This window comes from Sciurus vulgaris (assembly GCF_902686455.1).
Source record: "Sciurus vulgaris genome assembly, chromosome: 3".
NCBI lineage: Eukaryota > Metazoa > Chordata > Mammalia > Rodentia > Sciuridae > Sciurus > Sciurus vulgaris.
In genome coordinates, this window is record NC_136463.1 from 120,258,379 (window position 1) to 120,272,362 (window position 13,984).

Consider the following 13,984-nt stretch of genomic DNA (forward strand, 5'->3'; position numbering starts at 1 on the left):
TTTGTGGTACCCAGAGTAGGGAATCCCTTCTAAAGTTCAAAATAATTTCAAATCAAATTTTCAAGGTTTTCATTAAAAGGGTTCTATCTACTGTTGGATAGCCATTTGGAGTTCATAGTTCATTTCATTCTATCTGGTGGTCAACCAAAAAACACCAGGCAGAATTTTAGTTGCACCTGCTTTATTTTGTAGCTCCTGAATTTTGCTAGAGTTTAAAATATTTTTTTCTGTTCTCTTCTGCTAGCTGCAAAATTTTCAGAGGCTAAAAAAAGTCTGAATCTTATTTGTCCCTAGTTATAACAACGGCAGAATTTAGCATTGGAAAGCACAAACATTACATCATCTAAAGAGGTATGAATACAACTTCCCAGCTTTTTTTTCTCCAGAAACACAGAGTAAGCCTGGTGAGTGGAGCTCTGTCTACACACTTAGCAGTGCAGTTGTAACAAAATTACAGCAACCATCCTCTCACTGGGACCCCTTTGAGGCTGGGCTATTAGCAGGACTAACATACCTAAAGTGTGACCTGCAGACAATACCCCTTCAAACTCCAACTCTAGTACCCCAAATAACATTTTCCTTCTATTAATAAAGTGAACGAGCCTTAGATAGTAAACATTGTCACTACCTAAAACTACAGCTTAAAGAATGAAAAAAATAATAATCACTTGGCCTCCCTTAGCCATTCTGAAAGATATCTGACTACTAAACCTGGGTACAGAAGCTCAGTGGCAACTGAACAGAGCTACATACTACCAATTTTGTGTCCCTTAAGCATCAAACACCATTTCCCTGCAGAAGTATAACTGAAATAGGGTCAGGTGGTGTGGGTTCTGATACACTGCCAATTCAATCAAATGACCATCAGACCAGCATGAGGACAACTGAATGCCTACATGAGTCATTTTTGGGTGTTTTTTTTTTTTTTTTTTTGGATACTGGGGCTTGAACTCAGGGGGGCTTAACCACTGAGCCACATCCCCAGCCCTGTTTTGTATTTTATTTAGAGACAGGATCTCACTGAGTTGCTTAGAGTCCCGATAAGTTGCTGAAGCTGGCTTTGAACTTGAGGTCCTCCTGCCTCAGCCTCCCAAGGCACTGGGATTACAGGCATGTGCCACTGCCCAAGGCCTGCATGAGTAATTCTTAATCTATAAGCCTAGTCAGAGGGTACACAGGATGGCAACCCTTACAAAGTCTAAAAAACTGTCCTTTAAGTTGCAATATTTAGGCTGCTGCATTCCAACATAGAGCACTGGGCACACTCTAATTCAATAATATCTTAACTATCAATGGAAAAATCTTTCTTTCAAGGGTTCTAAGTTTATTTTCCTGAAAGGAATGACTAATGCTAGAAGATTGTCTTTTAATTTCTACCTGCCTTTCTTTAATACTACTCAACAGTCACATACAGGCAATCCCCATATCATAGTGAGAAAATGTTTCAATGTAAATCTTCATTACACTTTCAAGCCAATCATATGAGTATATTATAAATTTACATGTAATGAATAGTACCCATCCCCCCAAAAAACCCCTATACCTTAAAAAGTAACATTGAGGTCTATTTCTGAGCAGTAAGACACAGAAAAAAATCAACAAGAGATGGGCAACAATTTACAATGAGGAAAACAATGGAACCAACTTGCTATTAGTAGCAGAAATAAAACTGTGCCCACCCGATGCATTCTGTGATGCAACAAGTTTTTTTTTTTTCAATAATGGTAAATGCAAATAGAAATACAGGTATACATAAAATATTTCTTCTGATACACATACAAATAAAAAATATATTGGTAACTAAAATTTTAATGTAACTAACGGTTTAAATTTGATTTAAGAATGTCCAATGGAAAGTTACTTTTGGAGCATAATACAACAATAATTAAAATACCTAAAATTCGTGAAATTCAAGGAGAATATCATCTTTATATTTCATGTCTTAGAGGTCAGCAGGTAACCCATATTACAATCATCTCTTTTGTAATGTGTTTCAATTTAATAACATACTCACATGGTTAATTTATCTGCAACTTCTCTTTAATAATCTTGAACTAAAAGTTCTTTCCAGGATTTAAAATATATTGATTTTTCTTCCTGATGGAAAAATTGCCTCTTAAAAATACCTATGAAGTGTGTGTGCATTCTGTTCTACGTTATCTTAGTTTGAATCGGAAGGGAAATACTCACAAAAAGATTACTGTCATCCAGATGCAGCAATTAGTTCTTTTCTTTATCTTGCCTTTCTCCTCCTTAAAGAAGGAGTGGACAATAAATCTTTGGCATTCCCAGGGAGTAACTCTGAACTGTAGCCTCCATCGGGTCATGTAGATGCACAACTGTCTGAGAACTTTACAATGAAGGCAGTAAATAAGGTTGTTCAAAACACCAGCTGAAAAGTCTGAGGTTCTGCCAGTGGCTGCAACTGCAGCTTATCATGATTTCGACACTGCTGCTGAAACCTCAAAGACTTCTGCACTAAGTAACAATGAAGGTACTGTAGAAACAACCAGGATTACAGAAGCAGGGGAGTGCTTTCAGACCATAAAAGAGATGATTATGACGAGGAAAGAAAAGTGACTGCTAGATTTAAAATGCAATCAGGGAAAATTTTAAAATATATATATGTGTATATATATATATATTTATACACATACAAACATATATATATATATACACACATACATATCACCACCCAACCCCCATAAGATACTAAAATTACAAAGAAAATGTTTCAATAAAAGTAAGTCACAGATGAAAAAGCATTTATACAAATCCATTTCGGGATGCACACTTTGCTAAATTATCTACGAAATTAGAAAATTAGATTCATTGTTGAAATGCATTATCTGAAGAGTACACAATGTCCAGAAATTCTGTAGCCTATTCCACTGGAATCATTGTGAGGTTTGCCTTTGTGAGGACTGCATAGCCTAACAGAGAAGTAAAAGAAGAAAGCTGGAAAACTAATGTCAAGCCAAGAAACAAAGAGTAGTGTCAATGACCTTCATTTCTCAATGTGAAGAGGACTTATTAAAAAATAACAAAGTACTATCTTTTTCTTTAAGCTACTATATACAAGTTAAAAATCTCTAGTGCTTCTGGGGGGATAAATGATGCACTCTAAATACAATTCAATAGGTGTTATTGTAATATGGTTCACACACACACACACACACACACGAAAACTGCAGTTACACTTCTCATGCAGCAAAGAAACCACTATGCATGTCAGTTAATTGTGTAATGCCTTGCTGCTGTTTTGTTTCATGTGCATTAATGTCAACAATTTCTGCTTTTAACAGTGATTTTTCTCTTTTATGTCTGAATGCACCTGATGTAAACTTTACTCTCCCATCAATAACAATGATTCCCGGTAGCAATCATGAAATCTTTCATAGGAGATAATGTTAAATGTTTGAATCTCTCCAGCAGGAAGTTAAAAGGAACTCCATAGTTAAGTTTCACTCAGGAGATTTCAATGTGACCTCTGGGGTGGGGGTGTAAGCCCCTCCCTGCTTTTAGAATCACTAATATTCCCAGGGTTACAAATGCTTTCTCCTTTTGAGATCACTGATCTTTGACTGAAGACATAGAATTTATATATTTTCTTCATGCTGAGTAAACACAGTTCTTGAACACCATGTGTGTATGCTAGATGCACTTAGAGTATTTACTACCGCACATTTGATAGAATTAGTGATTTCATTTTGTTTTTCTTACAGTAATCAAAGATTTATACCTACCCACCAGCTTGGTTACAATCACTGGCACATGAAACTTGTTTGGGGTTAAGGGTCTAGACAGACCATGAGATAGAATGAAGTTTCACTTTGCCTTATTTGCTCCATAATTCTAGCCAAAGCTAATGAGCCATTGATTAAAGCGTTATGTTGACAGTAATATTAATGGTCACCTTAGGTCTAAGTAAATTATCTGGACCTTTCACTTAGATATTTGACTGTAAAGAAAATGAAAAGAACAGGTCAGGCCTAGCCTGAGTTGGGATTACATTCACTAGAACCTGAAAACAATAGCTTTAGTAACCACACAGGTGTTAAAGTGCATCATGACTATCTGTCCCAGAAGATGAATAATTGTAGGACAAAAAATGTTGACAGGCAAGCAGCCTCAGCCCACAGTGAATGCTGAGGCAGGCTCCAGCTCCCTGTAGAGGATCATGATACTCATCTGCCAGATACCAGGAGTGCTGGCTGAGGATGGTTCACACCTAAATCCCTTTTCAGAAATTGTCCTTGGCTAAAGATTATATTCCCTTCTGTGGACAAGTGGCCCATACACAATGCAGGGCCAGGACAAGGGTAAAGCCAGTGAGGAACTGGCCTTGAGAACTAAATTTAATGGGTGCTAAAAACCTATCAGTAATCAAGATAAATAATATTTTAATGCAATATTTTTAAAAATAGAAAATGTGAAGAATCCCTGATTATGTCAGTCAGCTTTTCATTGCTGTGACCACAATATCTGAGAACAACTTAGAAGAGGAAAAAGTATTTTGGTGTTCGTGGTTTCAGAGATTGTAGTCCATGGTCATTTGACTTTGTTGCTCTGGGTGAGGTGAGGCACAACATTATGGTGGAAAGACATGGTAGAGGAAAGCTTCATGGCAGCCAGGAAGCAGAGACAGAAAGAGAAAGTGAGAAGCCAGAGATAAGTTACAGTCCCCAATAGTAATCTCCCAGTGACATCCCTGCTTTCTCTAGTTACCACCCAGTACTCTATTCAAACTATTAATCCATCAGACGAAGTTACAGCTCTCCTAATCCAGTCTTTTCACCTATGAACATTGTTACAAGAGCTTTTGGGGGAAGGACACGGTTCTAGAGACAAACCATAACATTGATGATTAAAATACCTGCTTTAAATAAAGATATCATCATTATGACCAATTTTTAGCTTTGCCAGTGTTCTGGTTTGGATGTGAGATATCCCCCAAAAGCTCATGTGTGAGACAGTGCAAGAAGGTTCAGAGGAGAGATGATTGGGTTGTGAGTCTTACCCCAATCAGTGAATTCATCCCCTGATAGGGATTTTAACTAAGTGGTGACTGAAGGCAGGTACGGTATAGCTGGAGGAGGTGGGCATTGTGGGGCATGACCTTGGGGAATATATTTGTATCTGATGAGTAGGATCTTTCTCTCTGCCGTCTGATCACATGAGCTGATTCCGTCCACCACACTCTTCAGTCATGATGTTCTGCTTCACCTCAAGCATGGAAGAATGGAGCCAGTCTCCTATGGACAGAGACCTCTGAAACTGTGAGCCCTCAAATAAACTTTTCCTTCTCTACAATTATTCTGGTCAGATCTTTTAGTCACAACAGTGAAAAAACTGAAACAGCAAGTGACTCTAAGATGTTTCCATATGACACTTTACTGATCTCGTCTTTATTTTAAAAATTTAAGATCTTGTTCATTGTGAATTCACACTTAGATTTGTAACAATAATGCATTAAAATATTGTTTATTGTGGTTATTGAGCATTTGAAGGGTCCCCAAGTTTTGTCCTCCAGTTTTGCCTTACCTTAGTTCCAGCCCCAGTTGGTTGACTCAGCAGGCACCAATAACTGACTCCTTTGCCTTGGAGAGCACCATTTTGAAGGGCCAACCCAGCCACCAGGCTCTGTGAAGTCAGCTGAAACCCTTCTTAAGCTTGCTTCCCAGTCCAATCCTGCTTTCCTTGCTCTATTACACTGCACTCCTGCAGGAAAATCGCTGTCTTTGTACCTGTTTTCCCTAAGACATCCCCATAGAACAGAAGAGGAAAACAAGGTTCAAACAGGATGAGGAACTAGCCCAGACGCTTAGAGTTTCTAAGTGATGAGCACCTAGATTAGTCTCTCTTAAAGCCATCATAACACCCTATCAGCTAGGGCCAGAAACCAGCAATTCCCATGCACTATCCTGATCCAACTTCCTGATTGTGGACTAGAAATCAGTTCTCCAATTTCCATAAAGTAGACTCCTGATTAGGCTAAACCTACAGCAAGGAGAATAATCCTCAAAAGATGTACACATCCTAGTTCCTAGAACTCGTGAATTCATCAACTTATGTGGCAAAAGGGACTTTGCGAATGTAATTGCGTTAGGGAACTTAGGAGTATTCTGCACTCACCAAATGGGCCAATATAATCACAAAGGTCCTTATTAGGGAAAGAGTGAGGCAAGAAAGTTAGAAAAGGAGACATGATGACAAGCACAGGTCGGAGCGATGCAGCTATGAGCCAATGCATGCAGGCTCTAGAAGCTATAAAAGTCAAAGGACAGATACTTCCCTAGAGTCTCCAGAAGGAACATAGTTCTGTTGTCACCTTGCTTTTAGACCTATACAACTCATTTGAGACTTCTGACCTCCTGAAGTATAAGAAAATAAATTGTGTTATTTGAAACGAGTCACTTTCTGGTTATTTGTTATAGTAGCAGTAGGAAACTACTGCAGGCCCCTAAGGTGGTGTTTTTGCCCTGGCATCATGGTATGTCTCACATCATTATGACTTGATCCCTAATAAAAATCAAGCAGAACCACCAGAGGATTTTAATGAAGGCTGTTCAATTGTATTGTACTAAATTTTAAAAAAATAACTTGGATATGTGGAAGGATTGATGATCTGTACTTGATACCAGATGGTCATATTCTCCTGATGACAGATGGAAGTCTAGGATAGGCGGGGCATCTACATGAAAGTAGGAGATAAATGATTGATAGAGGAAGGCCAACACAAACCAGGAACTCATTATACAAGCACAAGTTTCACTTTTCTGATTCTTCACTAATATTTTTTGAATTGTGGCAGATGAACATTTCCATTATTTTAATATGAAACCAATGGCTCTTGGTTTTTTTATTGTTTGTTTGCTTGTTTTTGTTTTTGTTTTCTCTTTCCTTGCTGCTTTGGAAGAATTTAGAGTTTAAGATTCTATTACAGTTGAGCAAAAGAGACATAGTTTACTTTTTTCTTGCTGTTGATTAGACATTTGGGTCTAATGGGCCATCAAAGTTTTATTATACAAAAAATTAAATGTTGATGAATTTTTTTTTACATTAATTTTTAGAAAAGGGACAAAATACCTTCATTAGAAGCCAGAGCAAGAGAATTTGGAGCATCAACAAAACCTCTTGAACAGAAAGAGAGTTGGCTTCACCTCAGGCAAGGAAGAGGTTCATCCCTGAGGTTACAGTAGAAGGAGAAAGAGTATCCTGTGTATATGAGTAGGAGGGTGAGGGGAAAAGGAAAAGGGGGGGTGGTAATGGTTAACTGGATGGATCCCCACTTGCAATGTCATTCTTACCCCTAATGTGGGCAAGCAGGGTATGGTTCTACTTTATAGGAGTAGAGTCATCACCAGAGAAAAACCTTGATTTTTACCCAGATGAGCATCTCCTACCCCTGGAGGCTCAGTCAGTTGCACTTGCCTTCTGCCACTCTTGAAGAGTTCATTCTATTAGCTCCTATTATGGTTTGGCTGTGAGGTGTCCCTCAAAAGCTCATGTGTGAGACAATGCAAGGTTTGGAGGAGAAATGATTGGGTTGTAGCCTTAACCTAATCAGTTAATTAATCCCTGATGGGATTAATTGTTAACTGGAGGCAGGTGCAGTATGGCTAGAGGAAGTAGTTCTTTGGGGTGTGTGGCTATGGGGTCTCTATTTTGTATCTGGAGAGTGGAGTCTCTCTCTATCTCTGCTGCCTGATTACCATGTGTGCTACTTCCCTTTGCTACACTCTTCCGCCATGATGTTCTGCCTTACCTTGAGTCCCAAGGAATGGAGCCAGCCACTAAGGGACTGAGACCTCTGAAACTGTGAACCCCTAAATAAAACCTTCCTCCTTGACAGTTGTTCTGGTGGGGTCTTTCAGCTGCAGTGAAAAAGCTGACTAAAACAGCTCCATCTTGTTTTTGCTGACCTCCCTGAAACAGTGATGCCCATCCATCTCCTTAAATCTTGTTTGGTTCCTGGTTGGCTTACTCTTACTTTGCAATGCCCCAGAACATATGCAAAACCAAGAAAATCATAATGTCATCCTAGACACTTGATGGGCAGTTTAACAAGGAATCCTTATGGCTAAATAGAGCCAGCCTGATATGATTTGCTCCCAGCCTCTCCCATCTTTCAAATGAAGTGGACAGTGGTTAAAGGTTCATTTTTACATGATAACAAAGTAATATGTAATATAACAGCCATAGCCAAGAAGAAGGAAAATAAAATTAAAGATGTTGTTATGTATCACCATAACAATATGAACGTTTTAGTTAGCTTTTCCATAGCTGTGACAGAAACACCCAATAAGAACAATTTAGAGTATCAATTTCTGGTTTAGTTAGCCTTTCTGTTGCTGTAACCAAAATACACAACACAAAAAACTTAGAGGAAGAAAAGTTTATTTGGGGCTCACAGTTTCAGAGGTCTCAGTTTATAGATACCCACCTCCATTACCCTGGGTTCAAGGTAAGGCAGCACAGCATGGTGGAAGGGTCCCATAGGGGAAAAGTGCTTAGTTCATGGAGGAGTAAGGAAGCAGTGAAAGAGGGATAGGGGAAGGAACTGCTGGCAGAACAACCCTTCCAGGGCACACCCCACCTACCTCCAGTTACCACCTAGGTTAGTCCTTTCAAACTAGGATGCACTGACTAAATACAATCTGATCACTTTACCTCTGAATATTAATAGGAGCTTTTAAGAGATATCTCATATTCAAACCATATCAATGGAGGAGTAAGGATGTTTATAGCAGCTTCTAAGATTTGTAAGAGTAAGCCTGGGTAGCTATGAAGCATTAATACTCTCAGTTGACATGACAGACATGTAGTAGGAAGAAAATAAATTGAAGAATTATGATTTTGAATAAGCAATTTACCATGTTGCAAAAGGCTTCATCAAAGAAAGCTGAGTAATTTTCTTCATTATTTAACTAAAATCTGTGCTCATTTATATAGGTGGTCAGTTGTGCTGGTGCCTGAGTACCCTTTAAAAAAAAAATACTAACCAGGCATGATGGCACACACCTGTAATCCCAGCAACACAGGAAGCTGAGGCAGGAGGATCACAAATTCCAACCCAGCCTCAGTTATTTAGTGGGGCCCTAAGCAACTTAACAACACACTGTTTCAAAATAAAAAAGGCTGAGGATGTGGCTCAGTGGTTAAGTGTCCCTGAGTTCAAACTCTCTTAAAAACAAGAACAACAACAACAACAACAAAAAAAACAAATCAAATAAACAACAACAACAACAACAAAAACTTGATTGTGCACTGTGGAGGGGAGAGGTACAAAAGGTTCAGAAAGTATGCTTGTAGTGGACACTTTGGGACTGTTTTCCTAGCAATATTCAAATCCATGGAGGTGAATATTTGTAAGTTTTTTTCACCTGGAGACCTTGCTCTTGGCCAGAGTGGTGGGGACTAGAAACCAAGGGATTATACATCCATCTCTGCATGCTGCTAAACTTGCAACATGAGAGCAGTGAAATATATGAGAAAACCGGAGAGGAGTAAGACTGCTTGACATAGTGCCTGGCATCAAAGAGGTTTTCAGTGAATGTTTGTTGACTGACATGAATTCATAGATGGATAGGTAAATGAATGGATACTGACAGGAGAAAGCATCAGAAAAAATACGTAGAGTTCTACCCACATTTCAGTTCTTGGTTCCAGCTCCTTTGTGCCCTAGTACTGGCCTGAGTGAGATCCTTGAATTCTTATAAGTTGGTTTCTGTTACATGCAAAGTATACAGCAATCACTACTTGGAGTCTATTTTGAGAAAAACATGAAAAAATCATGAATCGTGTATTTATATAATAGATTCTCTCTCCCTCTCTGTGTGCACGTGTGTGTAAGTGCATGTGTGCATAGATATATGTATATATTAGTCCATACTCTGTGGTTATAATAAAATCCTGGAGGACGAGTAATTTAGAAATTTAAAAAAAAAAGCTATCTAGTTTACAGTTCTGGAGACTGGCAGTCTGAGATTGATCAGCCCAATGATTTAGTCTCTAAGGAGGGCCTCATGGTGGATGGCATCATAAGAGTGCATGAGGGAAAAATCACATGGTGAGATAGGAAGCCAGAGGCTTGGGAGAGGCCAGTCTTGTTCTTTTTATAACAACCCACTCTTTGGAGGACTTACCAGAGTCTCAGGAGAACTAAATTAATACCTTCAGAGGGCAATGACCTCAATGACCTAACACCCCCCCCCCCCCCCCCAGTAGGTTTCACCTCCTAAAGGTTCCACCATTTTTTAACACCACCACACTGGGAAACAAGCTTCCAGAACATGAACTCTTCAGACAATTCCTAAACTATATCTACAGCATACCATTGTATATGTATATAATACTGTTTACATATGCATATATAAATACATATGTGCAAAAGAATTGCACAAATTAACCTTTGTCCCTCAGCTTTTTATTTCTTCTCTCTAATGAAGGGATTAAAGTCCATGATCTGCTGGATGCAGTGGCACACAACTATAATCCCAGAAACTCAGAAAGCTGGAGCAGGAGGATCACAAGTACAAGGCCATTCTCAGCAACTTAGCAAGATTCTGTCACAAAATAAAACCTAAAAAGGTCTGAAGATCTAGATCAGTGGTAAAGTGCCCCTGGGTTCAATCCCCAGTATCCTCTCCACCAAATGTCAATCATATGAAATTTTAAGAGGTATATGCTTTCTTGGATTTATGTCAGTGGTAAGTTAATAAATCACCAGAAGGTATACTGTTGTCAGAAAGGAGTACCTAGGAAAAGTATTTTGGAAAACCAAATATGTTCCATTTTGTACCATTGCTGATATTTGGGGAAGCTCTTTTGGGAATTGCATTCAGAAGTGGTTGCACATGCTTTCTCTTTAACAAGGCTCCTGAGCCAGTTGGTGGTGGAGCAGATGCAGAGATGCAGATCTTTGTGAAGACCCTGATGTGCAAGATCATCACCCTCGAGGTTGAGCCCAGTGACACCATTGAGAATGTCAAAGCCACAATTCAAGACAAGGAGGGAATCCCATCTAACCAGCAGCGTCTGATTTTTGCGGGCAAACAGCTGGAGGATGGCTGCACTCTCTCAGATTACAACATCCAGAAAGAGTCCACCCTGCACTTGGTGCTTTGCCTGTGAGGTGGCATCATTGAGCCTTCCCTGCACCAGCTTGCCCAGAAGTACAACCGTGACAAGATGATTTGTCCCAAGTATTATGCCCGCCAGCACCCCCGTGCTGTCAAGAAGAAGTGTGGTCACACCAACAACCTCTGCCCTAGGAATAAGGTCAAATAAAGCCCCTCGCTGGCTCCTTTCCCCAAAGGGTGGCCTCCTGCCCAAGCACTATGTATGACCTTGGGATCTCAATAAAGTTTCCCTTACATTGACTGAAGCAGTAAGAAAAAAAAAAAAAAAAGAAGAAGTGGTTGCACATTACTTTTACTACCTGCATAGAGGCAAGATGTCCAGTCTGATAAATACTGTGATGAAGTTACTGGTATCACTACTTTGGGTAGGAAAGCAAAACTTAGCTGTAAAAGTACAATGAGACCCTGCGAACTGGCCCTGGACATAGACCCACAAGGAGTACCAGGACAATAGGCAATAGGCACTGAACATTGGTGAGGATGATATCCCAAATGGAAATGTGAGAAAGGTGGATAACCTGCAGTAATGATCCCCAGATTTGGTTGCCCTTTTTCTGGATGGGAACTCAATATTGCTTCCACAGTAAGCACGATGCAAGGCATTTACCAGGTGCTCAGTAAGCACTGGGTGATCTATTAAGCCAATATCATAGTAGCAGCTATCAGGGTTGGCATATATATATATATATTTAATCCATGCAGTTAAAAAATACAAAGAACTTGCCTCCAAGCATACTGCTAAATGACAAGATGAAATCTAGGTTGTCTGAACCAAAGACCACTATGTTATATGGCCTTTCTCTTCTCAACACAAATAGGCAAGTAAGAAGAGCACAGAACATTTAGTCTTACACCTGTTCTAACTTTGAAAGGTCCTTCAGCAAAATAATATTTCTCGGAACATAATGTTCTCCTGAAGAGCATTGTCTGCCTACAAAATAACGATAGAAGATTATAAATGGTTCAAAATTTGTATGTATTTCACAACACAATTTCTAGCTGTTCCTTTCACTTTGTGTTTTCAGTGATGTCTGAAAGGGCAGCCTATCTTTCTAGTACTACGCTCTAGATCTCTCAGGTGGTGTATATCATAGCTCTCCCTTCTCCTCTACACCTCAGGTAGGGCACTTCTGCCACCCACCGAAGTTCAGTTCTTCAAAGGTAATAGCTTTGAGGGAATAGTGGAGAGGTTAGTTTTTCAAGTTAGTGTGGAGAGAAAGGCATTGAGCAGGTTCTTCCTGGATGCTTGATTTTTAGTCAGCATGCTGCTTGGGTCCCCTGGTTGAACACATTTCAGCCATCCTGTGCCTAAGGAGAAAAACACCACTCCTGGCTCATGTCACTATGGCAACAGATGCTCAGCAGGCAGTTGCAGTTTCATTTAACATAACTGGCTTTTAGAACTTGAGGGGGAAAGTATGCTTTCATATAAGAGAAAAGGGAAGACAAGCAGTTTAATTAATGTGTCTCAATTTAACATAAGGATACAGGTCACATCCACTGTTCAACCTCGTCGTGCCTAGTTCCATTTCATATCTCTATCACAGATAAGGCATCAAAGGCTGAAATATTTCTCTCATCATGTGTGAAGTGCACAAACTGGGCAGAAGACGAGAACAGGGGTTGTGTTAGACCCTTTGCAAAAGGTTTTTCACTTCATAAAACCGTCTCAGCTTGAGAGTGTATAGAAGAATTGCTTTCTCCTCTCTCATCCACAAAGGAGGCCTGAGAGATGGGTTGCTAGGCAACCTCACACCGAAGTCTGGGGGAGCTTTGAAATTAACATAGCTGACCTCCCCATCATCTCTGCAGCTCTGCTATTCAAAACCCTTTTATAAAGCTGTAGGACTCAAGAAAATAGATATAAGATGTAAATAGAAAAATGAAAAATAGAGAAGTAAATCTTTTTCAAGCACAAGGCAGGATTCACTCATTGAAAAAAGACAGCATTTTGAAAGGGCAGGTTGAAGGAAGAAATAGTATTTGTTGCTGTAAACCAGAAACTCACATTTTGAATAAAAAAGAAAGAAAATTTTTCCTCACTATTCTTTTAGAGATATTTATAACTGCCATGTAAATGATCACAGCAAAGGGTCCGAAAATATAGTCAAACAAAAAATAAAAGTTTGTAATAATGTAGGTATACTGCACATTTTTAACAGAAATGCACAACTCTCATTCCTCACCACATGGTGGTTTGTTTAAGCTCCAGAATCTCCTACTCTCTTTCCTGCCACGACATCATTAATATGATACTGATTGGCGTGGGAAGAGATGGCATTTATTTTGCAAGGAGATGAATATTTGGAAGGAAACTGTAAAGCTGGTCTGTGGAGCACAGCATACACTCTTCAGCAATAAATTATTTAGTGTGATTTTTAAAATACTTCATGCCACTGGGAAATGGTTATGGCAACATTTTAAGATAGGTTGTTGGATTTATCAGCATTAAAAATTAACCAAAGTTGTTGGTAGTGTGAGAGGGGGGACTGCAAATAAATCCTTATCTTCATTTTACAGATTTATTTTTTGTTATGGGTGCTTGGATGAAGCAAATCTGAAACTGTTTTAGGTGACTTAAAGGAGAGAAGAAATGAACAAGTATCTTGAGGTTGTTAGGATCCAGGTTTTCACTATGAAGAAGGGTCAAATATAAACCAGGGGTAAGCAAGAAGGATGCCTATAGGGATGAATTGGAATCTGGAGGAACTGGTGTAATTTTGTGACTTCTAAAATACACATACATGTGTTCAAATATATATGTGTGTGTATGGACATATGCATGTGTATATATGCATGTGTATATGCATGTTTTCTACCTGCTCAAAGGGCCTAGGAGA

General features: G+C 39.2%; 1 pseudogene across 1 annotated transcript; it reads left to right on the forward strand.

Moving 5' to 3' along the window:
- The first annotated feature begins 10,911 nt into the window (after positions 1-10,911).
- Positions 10,912-11,387, forward strand: LOC306656575 (ubiquitin-ribosomal protein eL40 fusion protein-like; annotated as a pseudogene). Its single transcript has one exon. The product of its transcript is annotated as a ubiquitin-ribosomal protein eL40 fusion protein-like (transcript).
- The last annotated feature ends 2,597 nt before the right edge of the window (positions 11,388-13,984 follow it).